This window comes from Euprymna scolopes, chromosome 3 (assembly GCF_053919585.1).
Source record: "Euprymna scolopes isolate OS-2025 chromosome 3, ASM5391958v1, whole genome shotgun sequence".
In the NCBI taxonomy this organism is placed as follows: domain Eukaryota; kingdom Metazoa; phylum Mollusca; class Cephalopoda; order Sepiida; family Sepiolidae; genus Euprymna; species Euprymna scolopes.
Window position 1 is genome coordinate 41,482,124 of NC_136484.1, and position 22,259 is coordinate 41,504,382.

The following is a 22,259-nucleotide window of genomic DNA, read 5'->3' on the forward strand; positions in this document are numbered from 1 at the left end:
TGTCTGAAGAGGATATTGCTGAGGCACGTTTTGTGAAACCTATCCAGCATCCTAATGTGTCGTCTATAAGTAGTCCAAATACAGAAGAACAAACACACCACTATGTACAAACTAAGCTTTGCTTTGATGGCAATGATTGTCTGACATTACATGCTTTTCAAGCTTATAAAAGGCTTTTGAAGCAGTTTCGATTCTTAGTCATGTCTCATATTCAAGGGCTCAATCTCTGGAGAAAAAATTCTCCCAAGATATACAAATGAGCCAAGTCCAGTATTCTAGTTCCCTTTTAACATAAGTGTTGAGTTCTACATACTAGACTCCTGGTAGAGCAGAAAAGCATTAATTTAGTTTTCTCCAGATTGATGAAGAGTCCAACGGTATTACATGCTCGAGAGGCTTATTATTATCTACATACACTCATTAGTGTTGGCAACAAAGACTGCATTATCAGCATAGAGGAACTTCCATACAAGGGTTTGGACTCTGCGTTAAATTGAACTAGGATAATAACCCTACCAGTGGTTAAGAGACGTTGCAGTCCTTAAGGGCAGGATAGAGGGTTATTGAAAAAACATAGAGAATAACCTTGATACAAGAATCTCACCCTGATTAACATTGTTATACAAATGACCTCCTAGAAAATATTGTTCAAAGGATCAACATTCATTCATGCTGATGACCCCACCCTCTATTCTAGTATTGCTTCTTGCCCCTTTTCCTCGTATGAGTTGATCTAGAAGTTGATCTGGGTACAGTTATGGATTAGAGTAAGTAGTTTGACTTTAAATCGCAGGTATGTCCCTATTATTATTATTATTATTATTATTATTATTATTATTATTATCACTACTACTACTACTGAGATTCTTATGAGAAATCGACTGCTTGATCTTTTTTTCTCATCAACTCTTTCTTGGAGTTTCTATATTAAATCCATTGCTCTTTCTGATTCTTGTAAAATCGGTTCTCTCTATCGCTCTAAACACTTTCTCACACTCGAGACAATTCACTATCTCTACAAATCTACTATCAGACTATTATGGAGTATTGTTTCCATATTTGAATGTTCTTGATGAATTGTAGAAAAGTTTCTGTAATTTGATTGGCCTTACCCTTCTTTACTGCAATCTCTAATAGTCTCAGTCTTTTCTATAAATAATATAATGGCATGTGTTCCTCAGAATTGTCTGATCTATTCCCTGGGTCCTTTGTTCCAGCTTGTTTGATTCGTTGGTCTCCATTAGTTCGCTATTTTAATATCTCATTGCAATGCAACTTCCTATTTTACTAGCTTCTTTCCAAGAACTACAAGTTTGTGGAACTCTCTTCCTGCTCACTGTTTTCCTTCTACCTACAACCTTGATATTTTTAAAGACTATGGTCAATAAGCATCCCTATCTTCGCAATAATCATCTTTCATTCTTATTAGCTCCTTACATCAAGTGGCTTCATGCCTTGGCTCAAATGATTTCTATAAATAAATAAATTTAAGAAAAACCATATATTAATTTTTACTGTATAAAATTGTATAATACCTATGTAATGTAATCTAATGCAATGTAATGTAATAGCTCTTTTTAAATCCAATTTCAAATATAGTTTTCTGCTTGAATTGTTTTAGATAGTATTTATGTGAGATCTCTCTCTCACTCTCTCTCTCTCTATCTATCTATCTATATATATATATATATATATATATATATATATATATATATATATATAATGTCATCCACATAAGTACTGTGTCATAACTCATAAGTGCAGCTAGGCTAGCAACTATCTCAAGCCAGTTTTAAAACTCGACCGCCTAGACAACAGTTGGCGCTTCCAACCGTTGCACTATTCAGCTGCTGCTAAGATGGTTATGTGAATTAACAATGTTCAAACATTGTCCAAACGCCTAAGCTCATTTGTTTACACAAAGAGCATCGCTTAATATGCTAGTGTCAGTTTGTTTATCACTTCTCAGCCCAACATTGGGAACATTCATAGTTATCCACATACAGCTCATCAATGTTATTTCAGCAAGGCGGCTTGCATTGATGTTGGGATGTTACATAAGGAATTCCCAAACCCATCGATGGCTATGCAGTCGTTAGAAGTCGAAAATAAAGTGCAGGATACAGAAAACAGGGCCAAACCCCTACCGACACGTCTAGACAGCCTCCCTTTCCCTGCCACCGAAGCCAACATCGGCAAATTAAAAGACTCTCTACAAATGCCAGCTGTTCTGGCATTCAGGGGTTTTTACTGTTCTAGACTTCTGCCAGGAACTACACTGTCAATTATTGCATCCATTCAGCACAACATCTTCATTGGATTAGCTGGCTCATCTTGTACGACCTAAGCCAAGGGCAGGCAACCGCCTCTCGGCTCATCTCAATCTGTCGAAGATATTTCAAGCATATGGTTCCCCAGAAGAACTCAGCAGTGATGGTGGCCCGCTGCTCACATCCTTCCCATTCAAGCAGTTTCTAGAGAAATAGTCTGTAAAGCACAGGTTATCATCTGTGGCCTATCCACAATCCAATGGTCGAGCGGAGCTAGCTGTCAAAACAGCCAAGAGGGTTGTAGATGGCAACACAGGACCACAAGGGTCCTTAGATAACGACAAGGCTGCCAGGGCCATCCTACAATACAGAAATACCCCTATACAGGGTATCGGCCTATCCCCAGCACAGCTTCTGCTCCACAGGCGACTTCGAGACTACCTCCCCTCTCACCCGACCCTTTACAAGCCACATCTGGAATGGATCGCAGCGGCTCGAAAGCACGAGATAACCCTGTCTTGGTGCAACACGCTGCTCATAGAGATGTATAACCGTACGGCCCATTCTCTCCGCCCACTACAAAGTGGGGACTTCGTCATACTACAAAGAAACAACCGTCTCTGGGACATCACTGGTTGGGTGATTGAAGCCCCCACCCCCACCCCACCCAATCGGCAGTACCGTATCAGTTGATGGCTCTGGTAGAATCACAGTGCAGAATCGGCGGTTCATCAGAAAACTTGAGACTCCCACATCTCCAAAGCCCATCCCAAGCGCGCTACCAGGGGCCCCACCTCACATACCCCAAGTGACAGAGACAAACAGCCCTGTCGTACCAGACCCTCAATTTGACCTTCGGACACAGCAACCCGGCGGGAACATCACTCCAGAAGAAGTACCTGAACCTCCTAGACCAATGCCAGCCAAGTCGGCGTGGGCACTTGCGAGGCTATTCCCACATAATCAACCTGGCCGTGAGGAGCTCATTCCTCCTTGGAGGCCGTTACCTCCACGTGATGGGGGAGGGGAGATGTAGAATCAAGAATCAAGAATGCGCTTACCTTCCCTCTCCACCATTATGGACCATTTAACTAATTTCAACATATTTATTCAGTAGCAATTAGTGGTATGCTAATTGCCATTGGACCAGCCTACAATTAGTCAGGGATGATGGATTGTTCTATTTTGAGGCACCTGATTGGCTAAACATGCCAGGAGGGGCAGGTGCCACTCTACAAATGCCAGCTGTTCTGGCATTCAGGGTTTACTGTTCTAGACTTCTGCCAGGAACTACACTGTCAATTATCGCATCCATTCAGCACAACATCTTCATTGGATTAGCTGGCTCACCCTAGCAATATTCTACAGGCTAGCTACTACCTTTGAAACTTAATTGCCTAGGGGACAGTTGGTTCTCCCAACGGTTATGCTATTTGGCTGCTGCTAAGACATCTTGTAGGAGACGAAGACTGGTATTTTTCAAGCATAAAACCGATTCCTTTTTTTTTTTTTTTTTAAGATAGGTACAGATCCTCAGATAAAACTAAAGACTTTAAACTTTAACAAAATACAATGGAAAATTCAAATAGAAATACCAATTTCTCTTCTGATGAAATCCATCCTAAACTATCTAATCATTAACACAAACCAAATTCTTTGAGATGCGCACAGTCTTATATTTTGATATCGCGATGTTTTCATTCAATTCACCATAAAATTTCTGTATCTCTATATCAGCTTTCCTTCCCTCTTGCAATAGCGCCATCATGCAAACGTAGTTCCGGCAATATTTTTTATTGACATGGGTTCTTGTTCTTCAGTCTAATCTCAGTTTTGCGATAATGGAGATTGGAAAGCTATTAATTATGTGAAGAAATGGAAAAACAGAAACGCAGCTGCCATTTTATTTCCACCATTCATTTTTGGTAATTAATTGCAGGAATTCTGTTTGTATTTCTCATCTGCAGAAACACATAAATAGAATGGAACAAGCGCATATATCCACTTCAGATAGGGAAATAGTTTCGATACAATAAACAATCACTGATAAGACACAACAGGATAAAGCGTTGAAACTCTTCCTAAAAGCAGAATCACTCTGGAAAATTCCAGATTTCTCAGAAGGTTGGAAACATCTGCAATTCCAGTCCCAATTCCTAGTGTTTTGTCTGAATCCCTGCAAACATCTTAGGATTTCCATGAACCTAAAACACTGGCGCCACAAAGCAAATGAAACAAAATCTTCCAGCTTACTTCCTCACAACAGCTTGGCAAAAAGATATTCATTTTTCCTCAAAGACCATGATGCATATGTAAAATGAGTGGGAGATGAAAAAGCCAAATAGCACTTACCGGCATAAGGGACTCAACTATCATCCAGTTGACAGAATAAGTCATTTTTTGAAGAAACAATAATTATATACGAGAATGGGCATTCATGAATTAGCCAGCGATCAGAATCCAGGGAATGGATTTGCCCATCTAAGTAGAATAAAACTTCACAACCTTCGTATATATCCTGGCTTCTGATCAGAATATGGTTGGTTGGTTGTTTTTTGTTTTACGGCATATCAACCTTTTTCAGGTTATTTAATGCCGAATCTAGTTATTTTGAGGAACGATTTTTAATGGAGTATATATATATATTTTTTAAGTCGTATTCTATTTAACCCATAGTTGGGGCCCTAACAGGTACTACCACTCCGGGTCAGAGTGGACCTGGGAGCAATGGCAATTAAAGGATGGCTCCACACTCCCCAAGGCCCGCAAGGTGGGGCCTCACCATCGGATATAGTTTTAGGTCATATCCAGGACCTGATCAGAATATGGTTCTAGCTCAACTGATAAGACGGCTAAGCACTGGCTTCTAAATTCAATATTATATATATATATATATATATATATATATATATATATATATATATATATATGAAGTGCCTTCAATATGTTCCAGATTTTCATACAGTTACTTTTATTGATAGTACACACATGAAACTTTAGTCCCTTTCGAAGTAATCTCTTCCGGCTGCAATGCACACGTACCATTCCAACAACTTCTGGAAAGCTCCATTGAAGTCCTCTTATGGGAGCATGCCAATAATCCTCATCACAGCTTCTTTCATCTCCTCAATTGTTTCATAAAAACAGCCTCTTAGGTTTCTTTGAGCTTAGGGAATAACCAAAAGACACAGGAAGCAAGATCTGGACTATAGGAAAGGATGAGGAACTGTCTTGATGCCCATCTTGGTCAAATAGCCTGTGACAAGGCTGGAGCACCTTGGGACAAAGTTCATGCAAATCTTATGCTATGCATCTTTAGTTTCGCGAAAATGTGTGCTCAGTTCCTACACAGACGCCAAACTATGCACATATTATCTATAGACACATGAAATTCTTTATTTGGCTAATCAACTCTGGTGTTCTGACTTTCTTACTCTTCTCACACCTCATCATCGCTCACAGATTCTCTGCCTTCTTGAATCTTTTCTGCCACTCAAAAATTGATGCTCGATTCATGCAATATGGTCCAAAAGCAGTCTGAAGAATTCCATGCGTTTCTGTTGCATTTTTTTCCAAGTTTAAAACAGAATTTTATTGCATATGCTTCTTCTAAAGTGTCCTCGCATCCAAATTGCATATTGCGGACAATTATCCAATAAATAAAATTAATAAATTATACTCATCTCAATGAATTCCAATTAAATAACATATATACCATTCGGTACGGACCGACCATGGAAGGTCAGATAATAAATAAACGTGGATTTATAAGACACAAAAATTCAACCTTGATCGCTGTTCGGGGCCCGTGGCGCAGTTGATAGAGATGTTAAATCTTTATGGTTCCAGGTAAGAATTGTATGAAGATAGCGGTTTCAATCCTACCCAAAGCCAGCCAGAGGCTTACTTGGCCAAAAACATGGTGAGACGACAACTATGGAAGGCAGTAATTGCAGTCAGTCCTATCTGTTGATGAAGGCCAGATGGATAGTTGGCCGAAATGTCATGAAACAACTCATAAAAGATGAGGATAATTGTCCACAATAAATAAAAATTAATAAATGAAAGCTTGATTTATTCATTATATATATATACTAGCAAAAGTACCCGTCTTTTACTGGGTTCAAAAACAGCCTACAGAAAATGGACTCTGATTTATGAAAGTATGATAGGTTATGAAAAGGAAGGGTTGTAAAGAGATAGCTTCGAATTTGGGGGTATCAAAACCAAAGCAAAATATGATGAAAGTAAAAATAAAATAGATAAACCCCATAATTTATTATACCATACCTGTTCACACTGAAACACTTATCACAATATTCTGTGAATCTATATTAAAAAAAAACCTTGTTAAACGTTTTGACATATTTCTATGGAGGTCAGGCGCGAACGAACACCCCCATAATTTTATTATACTATATTTCTTCAAGCTGAAACATAATTATTAAAGTATACTTACAGATAGATATGAAAAGTCTTTATTAAAGTTTGTGCATATTTCCATTCTATGGAGGCCAGGCGCTAATGCAGACTCCACAATTTTATTATACCATCCCTATTTAAGTTAAAACATACTTATCAAAGTATTATTATGTACATCTATATCAAAAACACTTGTAATTTTTTTTTTTTTAATTTTTTTTTTCCATACTTTGTGGACCAGGCGCATATGCAGACCCCACAATTTTAATGAATCGTCATTATGCCAGATCAAACATACCCATTCCTGTGTCTCGATACATTTATTTTTATGTGATCAGTTTTCTATAATAGTCAACCATATAGGAGCCTATTCGTGACCAGACACACACACACAGACGTTCAGCTTTATATATATACTAGCATGGGCGCCAGGCGTTGCCCGGGTGTTTGGATGTATATGTTGAGCAAAAAAAAAAAAAAAAGTGGTAGTAGGAAGGCAGGCTCGAACCCGTACCACAAAGGAGGAAAAGAACGGGGTAAACCCTAACGTTTATGCTGTTACGACCACTGTTAAACCGTAAGCGGCATTTTTTTAAAATTAAGGCTAGATCATCTAAAGGAGAGGATAACTTTAAAAAATATCGGAGAAAAAAAAGTGACCCCCCCCCCTGTAGAAAAGCGCCTAGGGGAAGATATTAATGTTTTTAGCCAATTTTTCGATATTTGTCGTATGAAAGATAGAACTTTAAAACAATACTGATCTTGGTAAAATCCGTCGCCTCTATTGAAAGTTAAAGGCAGACATGCAAACAGACATAGATACATACATTTATATATTGGTAACTAAAAATTTTCGACCCAAACTGATGAAAAAGCTTGCGCTATCTCTGAATATCCTTTATGTAAAATTACAAATATTTAGACGCGAAATTGTCTGAGTAATTTGGAAGAGACCGCAGAGGTCAATTTTTTTTTACCTTTGACCCCTATTATGACCCCCTTAAAATTTATTGTTTTGGGCTCAAATCAAGTTAAGTTAGATCCATGTCCAAGGAGCCTATATCTAAATTTTCCAGTGCGTAGACCCAAAATTGTCGGAGGAGTTTGGTAGAGCTCTCAAAGGTCCAATCGTTGAACTTTGACCCCTTAATCGCCAAATTTCTGGCCAAAAACCGATCGCATCGATTTTCCCAAATCTCATTAACCTGTATATCAAATTTCGAGTCTGTAGAGTAAAAATTGACAGAGTTATTGCGAAATGTACACACAGATATTTTCACTTATATATATATAATGAAAACTTGGTTTATTCATTCACTACGATTTGTCACTTTATTCTGAACTCCTATTAGTAATGCTCGAATAACGTGCTTCTGATCATGCTGCAGATGTTGACATAAATTAATGCTACCTCTTGTGACTTATATGTATAGATGAATTGGCTATATATCTATCTGTGTCCATGTTTTCAAACTCTATCTTCTCCGAAACTAAAAGTCGCAGAGCGGCGGTAGAGTCCTCAAACGATTGAATATTTTTATAGATCGTTCTTTTATGGGCTTTAGCCGGTTTAAATAGTTTATTAAGGGGTCAAAATTGAAAAAAAAAATCGTTATATATTTTGTACATCTTTTTAATTTTTAATCAGTTCATGCCCGTGCCATGTTCGTCCAGTGGTAACGTCACCAGCTTTGAATGCTACAGTTTCGGTTTCGATTCTAACTGATGGCATCACAACAATCTTTTTTTTACTTTTGAAATCACGACTCTATAATAATATATACGAAATCTGGACAAATTAAAATAAAGATATTTTACGCCCAGGCAAAACCTCCACCCTTGCTAGTGACGATATAAAACTATATGCTAAATATATATATATAGATTTATTCATTTATTCAATAAGGGTACATATCAATTAGAGGTGATTGGTAAAACTATATACTAAATATAGATAGATTAGGAGGGCATGAATATATCTAGTTAGGGTATGGCATAAAGGTCTACTCCACAAAATCTCCAGCTATAGTAAAGCTGGAAATGTCTTTTCACTTATTCATTATCATTTCTCTGATAGGTTCATAAGAGTAGTGGTTAATGGGCAGAAATCAGAAGCTCAGAGTATTAATGCTGGAGTCCCTCAGGGGTCCATCCTGGGCCCAACTCTATTTCTGATCTATATAAATGATCTCCCAAATCACATCCTAAGATCATTTGTAGACATTTATGCTGACGGCACTACCATCTATGGAAACACTTCAAAGGCCATAAATGACCAAGTTTGGATTCTCTCTCCTTTCATCTTGATCATGTGGTGCAATGGGGAAAGAGGTGGCTGGTTAATTTTAATGCATCTAAAACCGAGCTTCTATCTTTCCGCCATCAATGCTTTTTTTTTTTTTTTTACATGGCGGTCACCGCTTATCAAGGCCCAGAGATCACTCGAGGATAAGGGTTACTAGGTATACATTAGTCATTGTGATTTTAGCGTAGTAAACATTAGTGGGAATTTTGTAACTTGGATCACTTAGGGGGACGGTTCAATAAGAACTTGTTCACGTTGGACTTGAAGACAATCAGAGTGTAGTCAGCTGGAAAGCAGGCAAACGGAATAGAGTTCTACAGGCGAGCAGTTCTAAGAAAGAAGCCCTGTTCATGGAATCTATGTTTAGGTTTAGGCACGGATAAAGAGTGTGGGTAATTGTTGATAGTGGTTCTGGCAAAATGAGTGTTTTTTGTGAAAGTCTGGCGAGGGCGGACCAGAGATCGAAGTTCAGATGAGCACCTGCCATGAAAATAACGATAAAGCAGGGACAGGCTCGCTACGTCTCTTCTGTGGGAAAGGGGTTGCAGAGAACAGAAAAGGGCATCCTTCACTAAGCTACGAAGTCTATTTTGAACTCTGTCAAGACAGGATAAGCTGCTTCTAGCAGCTCCTGCCCAGATGTGGCAACAGTAATGAATGGCTCTTGTCTTAAGGAGGCTCCATGTTTTGACGTTTCTAGGTTTGACCTTTATTCCTGATCTGAGATGGAACACGTGCATCAAATCCGTTGCCAAGGCTGATGGAAAAACGGTTGGATCATTCTACTGCTCCAGTAGATATCTCACTGCTGATGCAACTCTCTACCTGTATAAGAGCCAAGTACGTCCAAGGATGGAGTACTGTTGCCACATTTGGGTAGGAGCTGCTAGGAAGACCTGATTCTGCCGTGACAGAGTTCAAAATAGACTTTGTAGCCTAGTGGGGGGGGTGCTCTTTTCTTTTCCTTGCACTTTGTGAGTCTGTCTCAGCACTGGCCTGACTTTCACAAAAAAACACTCATCTAACTAAAAACGCTATCAATAATCCCCCCCCCCTCTTCTGTGCCTAAACCTAAACATAGATTCCATGAACAAAGCTCTTTTCTTAGAACTGCACGACTGTGGAACTCTCTTCCGTTTTCCTGATTTCCAACTAACACCATGATTGTCTTCAAGTTTTTGATGAGCCATCCCCTTATCTAATCCAATTCACCAAATTTCCACTACTAACGATTACTATGACATGTTCCCCTTGACCACTGTACATGCATTAAACCTTATTCTCGAGTGGCCTCCAGGCCTTGATAAGTGATGACTTCTTTGTAAAAAACAAAAAACAAAAAAATTCATTTATTCAATAAGGATACATATCATTTAGTGAGTTTCACTAATTGATGTATATTCTTATTGAATAAATGAATAAAACTATATAACTTAGTATGTTGTTTTATGTCGTCATTTTCGTTCTTTATTGACTTTTTATATAAGCTCCATTACAATCTGAGCTTTGCATTATCCCGATAAGTTGATCTTATTCTTTTGCTTTAACTCCCTCATTTTTAAATTATATATATTAGTGTCGGGGCTATTAATCGGAATCGGGAATCGAAAAAAAATCAGAACTTTTGGAGTTATCAGTATCAGAAAAATGTGTGCCTATTTTCTGATGCCAAAAACCATATCTTCAACAAGACCAACTGATTGCCAGAATAAATCTAGTCTTTGCACATCCCTCGAAGAACACTAAAGGCTGCTCCAGATTCAATTCCTACTACGATGCCATGTAGAAGCTAATACTGACTTGTTTGCCTGAGCTTTTATTAAGCAAGAAATATGCACATTCAATTTAAAGAATACATTAATTATTAGCCAAGATATAACTTTTTTTTTCGTTTCCAATAAGCGTCGCATTTGTCTATAGCATCTCATAAATAGATGTGTTAATTATCTGTGTTACTAGGTTCTGCCATGAAATAGCTTTGAAAAATATATATTTTAGTCTTGCATAGCCGTTTCCCCTTGGTTGTTTGATTTTCGGAATTGCAATGATTCGCTAAATTTTAGAGTACCCTGAAAAAGTCGATGAGAGTTTCTCTGGTAAATGACTTACAAAAATTTATTTATTTGCGAACTGTTATCCTCATCTTAATAGTTGTGGTGGTTTCACCACGTTTCGGCCAACGAAACTTCTGGCCTTCTTCAAGTGATTAACCGCAACAGGATAAGAATGCTGAGCCGCGTAACTGTATCCCCAGTAATTACTGCCTTCTATAGTTGTTGTTGTTGTTGTCTCGCCACGTTTTTGGCCAACTAAGCCTCTTGCCTGCTTTGGGAAGGATTGAAACTGCTATCTTCAGACAAAGCTCACTTAGAACTGTCACGGTTAATTACCTGAAGAAGGCCAGAGGATGAGTTGGTCGAAACGTGGTGAACAACAACAACAGCTATCAGGATGAGGTTAACAGTCCACGAATAAATAAATAAATACACCAAATTACTCATCTCAAAAGATTTAAAAAAAAAAAAAAATATTGCACAAATTTTTGTATTATAATAAAAATGACATCTTACTTAGCTACTGTTCTGTTGTAGTTTGAACCAACCCTGAATAAAACATGGCTGACATAGCTAAGCTTGTTAGGAATGTTGTCCTCGTAATCCGAAAAATAATTTTGGATAGACTAAGCGCCAACAGCGCCATTCTATTGCTGCCGTTGGCTAACTCTGATTCATTTCTACGATTCCTTCATACTGCAGATTGAAATTCAATATTTATACAAATTGGATTCAACCATTAAACGATTTGAGCCAGTTATCGTTAATTAGATGAAGTGAAAAACTTGAAATACAAGTTTCAATCAATAACGTGTCAAGTACAAACATGAAACTATTAGAATAAGAATTTTCTGATTAAGTGACGGATGTGGATATCATGAATGACTAACTTTTGTGACTTAAATGTATATATCGTGATATATATATATATATATATATATATATATATATATATATATATATATATATATATATATATATAAATGCATATATCTTATTTCTCTACACATGTAAAGGAAGGTATGCGCGTATGTGTGTATGTATGTGTTTGTGAGCATATGTATGTGTGTCCATGTGTGTGTATATGTGTATATATGTGTGTGTGTTTGTATATAAATTATTATTATTATTATTAAAATGTATTATAGCAATAATTATGTCAGCCCCTTTAAGAATTCTGTTCTTATTGTTGAGCAATTTAAAGTTGAAATGACAGTCGGTCACTTAAGCTCGCATGCGCATATTATGATGGTGTAATCATTAGATCACAACGTACGGACGTCTCAACATTTGAAAATAAATGTTTAAATATAAACTGTATTTCTCGCGGTTAACGCTGGCCATCCGGTTTGTTCCTTGCTAATGGAGTCAAAGCTGGCTTTTTGGCCAGGTTCGAATATCCCAACTGACTGTAATTGTCTCCCTGCACTGATAATTCCCAAAAGGATGAAACACTAGTGTCTGCAGATATTTTAAAAACATTATCATAATATATATACACACTAGCAGGTCGCTCAGCGTTGCCAGGTCGTAAGATACGCTTAAGTATAATATTTTAGTTCCTGCAGATGAATTGGGTGCCTTCAGCTAGAATCGAAACCAAAACATACAACTCTTTCACCCTTATTCCTTAGTCTTTGAGCCATGCCCATACGAATATATATATATATAAAAGTGAACGTGTCTGTGTATCTGTCTGTGTACATTTCCCTACGCAATACTTTTGTCAATTTTAAATCTACAGACTCGAAATTTGATATAAAGGGTACTGAGATTTGGGAAAATATTTGTGATCAGTTTTCGGCCAGAAATTTGGCTTTTAAGGGGGCAAAGTTCAACAATTTGACTTTTGAGAACTCTACCAAACTCCTCCGCCAATTTGGGGGTCTAAACACTTGAAATTTTAGATATAGGTTCCTTGGACATGGATCTAACAATAACTTGATTTGAGCCCAAAACAAATGTTAAGGGATCATAATAGGAGTCAAAGTTAAAAAAAAAAAAAATGACCTCTGCGGTCTCTACCAAATTACTCAGACAATTTTTAGTCTAAACATTTGAAATTTTACATAAAGGGTATTCAGAGATAGGGCAAGCTTTTTAATCGGTTTGGGTCGAAAATTTGAGCTACAAATATGCATGTTTGCATGTCTGCCTAAAACTTTCGACAGAGGCGACGGATTTTCACAAGATCAGTATTTGTTGGAAGCTCGACCCTTCGGACGACAAATACCGAAAAATTGGCTAAAAACAGTTATTTCTTCACTTTCAACTGGGCACTTTTCTACAGGAAGCGGTCGCTTTTTTCGCCGATATTTTCGAAAGTCATCCCCTCTTTTCGATTGTCTAGCCTTAATTTAAACCTACGTCACTTCCGGCTTGGCGGTGATCGTAACAGCAAAGACGTCACGTTTTTCCTGTTCTTTTCCTCCTTCAGGGTACGGGTTCGAGCCTGCCTTCCTACTACCACTTTTTTAATTTTTTTTTTTTTTTTTTTGCTCAACATACACCCCCAAACACCCGGGCAACACAGGGCTGAAATGCTAGTGTATATATATATATATATATAATTCATCTTTAATCCCTTTTTAAAAAGATAAAATCACCTTATCGTCGAAAACTAGATTAAAGCAAGCAAGCCCGGACGGTCTACAGTTTTAATTATATATAACTAATGAGTTAACATTTATGAAGACTAACGAAGTACTCTATTATAACAGATAAATTAACAAAAAAATCTCCACTAATCATCATCAACGCTAAAGTGAACCACCTTACAAAAACCAAGAAACTACATTAAATTTTTAGTCAAGTGACAGATGTTGATAAAATAAATGGATGCTAACTCTTTTGCCTTACGTTTATGCATTTTACTATGGAATCATACATCCATATCTATCTAGCTATCTATCATGTGACCATGTCTGTATGCTTGTCTGTCTGCCTGAGGAACAGTCTCTCACAAACTCCTCTTTCAATTTTTGGTCTACAAACTTGAAACTTGATATATAGAGAATTTGGATCAACAAACAAATTCGATTTGGTCTTTAGTCGGTAAAAATAGCTGCTAAGTGGTCAAACTTGATAAAAATTAGAACTTGGCAGGTATAAGTTGATCTAAAGTGCTCTTGTACGCATCCACAAATATAAATTAATACGTTAAAGTCTGTTAAATTTAAACGTTTTCTTATCTATCTGACTATAGCTGAAACAGTAACAACTGAAGCTGAATTGCAATACTGTTTTGGGTTCGAACCCAGCCATGCAGTTACTTTTGACTCCATATGCTAAGCCTTATCTCCGGGCCACCAAACAATTGCCGCAATTAATGACTAATAAATGCTCAATTTGGCTGCAGGCATTATATGATCCAGAGTGTTCGAACGATGAGAAGTCGTAAACGTTGATTGACATTGAACAGTCTCTATTCAACTGTCAATTTTTGCTGTACAGACTTGAAAATTGATATCAAGGGAATTCAGACCTGTGGACAAATTTGGTTTTAGCCGGTAAAAATAGCTGCTACGGGTTCAACTTAAAAAATTGAAACTTGGCATGAATAAGTCATCTAAACGTGTGTCTTCTACACAGGTGCAAATATACATTTTTATGTGTAACTACGTTAATTTTTGAAAGTTTTGAAATGCATATGGACTTAGCACAGAGGGTAACGAATAAGTCTGGAGAACATGTTTTGGTTTCAATTCTAGCTGATGGCACCCAAGTTATATATATGTTTAAACTTTTGAAATAACTAACATATATTGGGTACAATATAACAATCAATAGAGAATTGGCTCCATAATATTAATTACGAAATCTACATAAACTAAAATTATCATTATCGGATGGCATGCTAGTAGATTATAATATATATATATATATATATATATATATATATATATATATATATATATATATATATATATATATATATATATACCATACTTTGGGATAATTGCGCAAAGTCCGGGGTAATTGTGCCAATTAGCTAAAAGTGCTTTTTTGGCAACCACGCATATAAAGAGCACTTTTTTTAGTTGGTGCAGTTACTCCCGGATTTGGCGCAATTACTCCAAGGTACAGTGTGTGTGTGTGTGTGTGTATATATATATATATATATAGAGAGAGTTTCAGAATGTGAGAGATTACATATAATAAATTCCACAGTCAAACAATGTAGCAGCCCACAAGAGCCATGACAATCAAAGAACCGGAAGTCCAAGACTAGTTTCGCCCTCATTTGGGCTCATCAGTTAGACACATCCGAACTCGGGATTCGAAACCCGAGCCAAGCACTCTGTCAACTGATCAAACGACCCGCACGCAAGAAATTCTATTAAATAACACAGATCAAGCAAACAGCGCCGAAATCCGACTGTGAAATGGACCTACTTCGTTTCGACAAGGGACGCGGTCATCCAACTTATATATATATATATATATATATATATATATATATATATATATAGGTAGCATATTCTATTTAGGCAAACATTATTGAATAGCATGAAATGTTTTTGTTTGTTTTTTCACTTTTTTATTTTCTCAGTCTTTCGCATAATCCATCGCGTATTTCTGCTGAATTAGCTCCATAGATTTTTTTCTTCTCCCTCGAGTACTTTCCCTTGACTAACTCGATTGTCATCAGGTGAATTATTGGTTTGGATTATTCATGTTTGCTGTTTATAATTAAAAAAGAAAAAAAAAGTATGCATAAGTTATGAGATAGCATATTTGCGACGTGATCACGTGTTAGACGTGAGGCTGCCTAAAATTTACAATATTTTAAAAGGTTAAATTTGGAATTTTTTCTTTTCTTTTTTTTTTTTCAGACTTTTCTCCAGTTCAATAAGTTAACGATTACACGTTCGATCTAATTAGGAAACGATGATTAATTAAACTATTACTTAAACTCCTAACAAATTTTTATCAAACAAAGTAGAACTCCGGGATACGGCATTAATCTGTTCCAGTTTGGTGAAATCGCCGTATGGCGGGGCCTAAGTAAAATTTTATACAATACATATTAAAAATTAGTAACAAAATACAACACAGTATATGATACACATGTATATAATCAAATAATCTTATAAATAATACCGTAAGGTGGGGCAAATACCGTAACCAGGGGCCGGAAAAACATTGTATTCAACATTGTAACCTGAAAAAAAAACGTATCCCAGAGGTTCTGCTGTAATTTTTCCTTTCTTTTATGAAATTTGTTCGCATATAGAAATATGGACAGGATAATGAAATGTTTGCATATAGAAATATGGACAGGATAATGAAATGTTTGCATATAGAAATATGGACAGGATAATGAAATATTCGCATATAGAAATATGGACAGGGTAATGAAATGTTCGCATATAGAAATATGGACAGGATAATGAAATGTTCGCATATAGAAATATGGACAGGATAATGAAATGTTCGCATATAGAAATTTGGACAGGATAATGAAATGTTCGCATATAGAAATATGGACAGGATAATGAAATGTTCGCATATAGAAATATGGACAGGATAATGAAATGTTCGCATATAGAAATATGGACAGGATAATGAAATGTTCGCATATAGAAATATGGACAGGATAATGAAATGTTCGCATATAGAAATTTGGACAGGATAATGAAATGTTCGCATATAGAAATTTGGACAGGATAATGAAATGTTCGCATATAGAAATATGGACAGGATAATGAAATGTTCGCATATAGAAATATGGACAGGATAATGAAATGTTCGCATATAGAAATTTGGACAGGATAATGAAATGTTCGCATATAGAAATATGGACAGGATAATGAAATGTTCGCATATAGAAATTTGGACAGGGTAATGAAATGTTTGCATATAGAAATATGGACAGGATAATGAAATGTTTGCATATAGAAATTTGGACAGGATAATGAAATGTTCGCATATAGAAATATGGACAGGATAATGAAATGTTTGCATATAGAAATATGGACAGGATAATGAAATATTCGCATATAGAAATATGGACAGGGTAATGAAATGTTCGCATATAGAAATATGGACAGGATAATGAAATGTTTGCATATAGAAATATGGACAGGATAATGAAATATTCGCATATAGAAATATGGACAGGGTAATGAAATGTTCGCATATAGAAATATGGACAGGATAATGAAATGTTCGCATATAGAAATATGGACAGGATAATGAAATGTTCGCATATAGAAATTTGGACAGGATAATGAAATGTTCGCATATAGAAATATGGACAGGATAATGAAATGTTCGCATATAGAAATATGGACAGGATAATGAAATGTTCGCATGTAGAAATATGGACAGGATAATGAAATGTTCGCATATAGAAATATGGACAGGATAATGAAATGTTCGCATATAGAAATTTGGACAGGATAATGAAATGTTCGCATATAGAAATTTGGACAGGATAATGAAATGTTCGCATATAGAAATATGGACAGGATAATGAAATGTTCGCATATAGAAATATGGACAGGATAATGAAATGTTCGCATATAGAAATTTGGACAGGATAATGAAATGTTCGCATATAGAAATTTGGACAGGATAATGAAATGTTCGCATATAGAAATATGGACAGGATAATGAAATGTTCGCATATAGAAATATGGACAGGATAATGAAATGTTCGCATATAGAAATTTGGACAGGATAATGAAATGTTCGCATATAGAAATATGGACAGGATAATGAAATGTTCGCATATAGAAATTTGGACAGGATAATGAAATGTTCGCATATAGAAATTTGGACAGGATAATGAAATGTTCGCATATAGAAATATGGACAGGATAATGAAATGTTCGCATATAGAAATTTGGACAGGGTAATGAAATGTTTGCATATAGAAATATGGACAGGATAATGAAATGTTCGCATATAGAAATATGGACAGGATAATGAAATGTTTGCATATAGAAATATGGACAGGATAATGAAATGTTTGCATATAGAAATTTGGACAGGGTAATGAAATGTTTGCATATAGAAATATGGACAGGATAATGAAATGTTCGCATATAGAAATTTGGACAGGGTAATGAAATGTTTGCATATAGAAATATGGACAGGATAATGAAATGTTTGCATATAGAAATATGGACAGGATAATGAAATGTTTGCATATAGAAATATGGACAGGATAATGAAATGTTTGCATATAGAAATATGGACAGGATAATGAAATGTTTGCATATAGAAATTTGGACAGGATAATGAAATGTTCGCATATAGAAATATGGACAGGATAATGAAATGTTTGCATATAGAAATATGGACAGGATAATGAAATGTTTGCATATAGAAATATGGACAGGATAATGAAAGCCGTGTTTAGGTTTGAAGTTCATTATTTCTGATTATCCTGATGCACTTTCGGTTATTGTAAATTTTCCCCTCCTAGTCGACATAAACCTTTTCGGGCCCTAAAAAGTGTGGTTAGCGTTGCACTGCTCTTTTTCTACATCACAAATTCCTCATTTTATAAACACCCTCTCAGAAGGTATCCATTGTTTCACAAGATTAAAAGTACTCAGTATGCGTATAGGATGAGTTTGAATGCAAAATGCACTATCAAATACATTACCCCCTTTTCCCACAACCACATAATGTTATATGTAATAGGAGATTGACCGAATGTTCTTGCTTTCAATTTAAATAAGCTTTTTCCAATGTGCCTCTATACATACTGCAAATATATATATATATATATATATATATATATATATATATATATATATATATATATATATAGGGTGTCCAAAAAGTCACTTAAATCGATTCATTTTTTTTTTATATCTTTCTGTTTAACACAATCGGACTAAGACATTAGGGAATTATTTAAAAAATAAAATACAAAATTCAAACAATCTTTATTCATGAAAAATAATGTCTTTTAAATGTTGCCCATTTTCAGCTTCTCATATTTGTGCTCTTTCCAAAACATTATTCATGACAGATTGCAGAATCTCTGGATGGCGATTTAACTCCCTTATTTCGTTCCTGATGTTTTCCTTCAATTCTTATACGGTTTCGGGTTTGTTAACAGAGATTCTTTCTTTAAGATATCCCCACAAGAAAAGTTGGGGTAGTAAAGTCTGGAGAACGTGGTGACCATTAGACATTACCAGAGCGAAAGATAATAGTGTCGCCAAAGCATTGCCTGAGAAGCTCCGTGTTTTGGTAAAACAATTTAATTTCCAAAATATTATCCATAAAATTTCTGAAAGGAGGAAATAATCATTCATAGTAAAATGATAGATTTTGAACACTTCAGTGACTTTTTGGACAAGCGCCATGAAAGCACACAAACCAGAAGTTCTATACTAGTTTTGCCCTCATTTGGGCTTATCTATTAAACACATCTAATTTCTGGTTTCGAATCCAGATACTTTTAACTGATGAGCCCAAATAAGAGCGAAACTCAGATCTTAAACTTTTGGTTTGTTGGCTTTCATGGCTTGTGTGAGCTGTGACGTTGTTTGGCTGTGGAAATAATTATAACGTCTCTCACATTCTGTAAATTCTAATATTAATTTGCTCGCAAAGTTAACTGGTTGGATGACATGGTCCTAGTGTGTGTAAAAAATCCTACTTGTGAGACATCGGCTTGGGTTTTCAATCGTTGGTTGACTACACCTCTTGTTCGAGACTACGTAGCTACATTCCATAGTCGGATTTCTCTGTGGGTTTTCTTGATCTGTGTTAACTAATAGATTTACTTGTGTGTGTCGCGTCTTCTAAAGTAGCAGGTTTCTTGCATAAAGAGATTCTGGGTTGAAATCCCGAGTTCAGATGTATTCAACTGATGAGCCCAAATGAGGGAGAAATTCGAGTCTTGAACTTTCTGTTTTTTTGGCTTTCATGGTTCATGTGAGCTGCGACGTTGTTTGACTGTGGAAATAATTATATAATTTCTCACAATCTGAAAAATTGTAGTGTGTATGTGTGTGTATATATATATATATATACATATATATATACACACATATATATATATATATATATACTTGTTTATTGTTATATAAACATGTTCACATCCCGCTGCTACAAATAGCCACTTGTTTCAATCAAACAACAGATATCTGTTGTTTGATTGAAACAAGTGGCTATTTGTAGCAGCGGGATGTGAGCATGTTTATATAACAATAAACAAGTATTATCAGCTCTTTTTATTGAGCACTATCTAACAACCTCGTTGAATTCATTAGTCCATTACTTTTGAATATAAAAAACCCGAGTATATATATATATATATATATATATATATAAGAAGTCAAATCTTTTTAAACACCCAAGCAAGCTGATCTGAGTTTTATAATTATATAGTATTTGTATCATATATTATTATTAATAATATATAATAATAATAATATTATTGTATGGCATAATCGCATGGACTCACCGGTTCTCGTCAGATCACCAAAGTTAAAGAACGTTGGGCCTGATTAATACCAGTTGAGTGACCATTTGGGAATTCTAGGCACTGTATGTGCTCTCCGCTTATCTCGGCATTTGTTTCCAGTTGTCTTGTATATACATTTCACTTGCCACTGGTATTTAACAATGTCGTCTCAGGAGAGGTGTGGTTGGAGATTGCGTACCTCCTGCCACAAAAATTTCACGCGCAGGCACCCCTTTGTGGGTATCCATAGTCTGTTAAAGACTGAAGGAGCCCCATTATTATTATTATTATAATTATTATTATTATTATTATTATATTGTATGTGAATGATATCATTAGCAATGAGAATACATGAATACATTAAGCAATACAACATCACAAAGGCAATAAATAAATGGAAGGCAAACACACATGTTTGTATTAAACGTACTGTTTGGATATTTAATGTGAAAGTTAATCCATTCACAGAAGTTCCCAGTCTGATTTATAATGTCAAGTGTGCATTTGGTTGGGAACAAAATAAAGGGTTAGGGTTGAAAAAAAATTATAATAGAAATCAGACATGGGGAACCAAAAAAAAAAAAAAAAAAAAAGAAAATATGTATATATATATATTTATATGTATATGAAAACAAAAAAAAATAATAAACAAGGGAGGCAATTAGGGAAGAAAATATTTTTTTTTTTTTTTTTTTTTTGGTCAGCAAAGGTGAATGATATTGCACAATAATAGGGTAGTAAACATGAGTTTGTACTGCCAAAAAACAAAATGGTTGGTACAATGAAGTTGGGGGGTCAAGGGGGGTATTAACAGTGTCATGGTCCAAAAAATAAAGGTCAGGGTTAGGGTTATTAAAAAAAAATATACAAAGTTCAAACATAGCGTAAAAAAAAAAAGAAAAAATACAAAGACTGAGGATATGGAGAAATGCAGCGGGATTTTGGTTAAATGCGATGTAATTCCAGGTGGAAGGGGTTCGCGGAGCAGGGCAGGGAGGGCGTGGTAGTTATACTTGTATAATAGTACCATAGCATCTATTTGCGTACAGAGAAAGGCAAGACCGTACAGACTGATAACTATCAGCTGCGTTTCAAAGAAACACGTTAAGCAATTTAAACACAATGAAGAGCACCATTTTCGATCAGAGAGTGACTGAGTCTTAAAAAAAAAGGAAAAGAAAACAAATTTTTAAAAAAATGTAAAAAAAAAAAAAAAAAACTCCGAGAGGGGTATGTCCAAATATGGGCAGCAACCTTCAACTTGGATTCCATTTTAAAAACAAGCAACAAAATTATATAAAAGTGGAAAGTATTCTTGTCTAGATATTTGCGATGAATTACCATTGTTTACATAGTTTTTCTTCAAACTATCGCCGTCTCCATCATTAATTATTTCTATTTCTAATACGTTTCGGCTGATTGGATCTTTGATCTTGTCCAGGTTTATAGTTCATTTACTTATTTGTTAAATTATTTACTTTGGCTCATTTGGTATTCACTAACATAATCGGAAACTGAAGTCTATCCTTGGCCGAATAAAGACACAATAGTATATGATACCCTCTTGCTAAACACTATATAAACATTATAAGGTGAAAATCAAGAGTAATGAAGCAATTCAGGGAAAAGTCGCGTCCTACCATATATATCTATGTAGTAGACAGTGACAAAGGAGCTTTCAGTTAGTTCAATTCTTAATTTATTTTAATAAGTTTAAACTAGATGTTTGGTTTCCTTCAGAACTGTGTTCAGTTCATCCATCACTGGTGAAC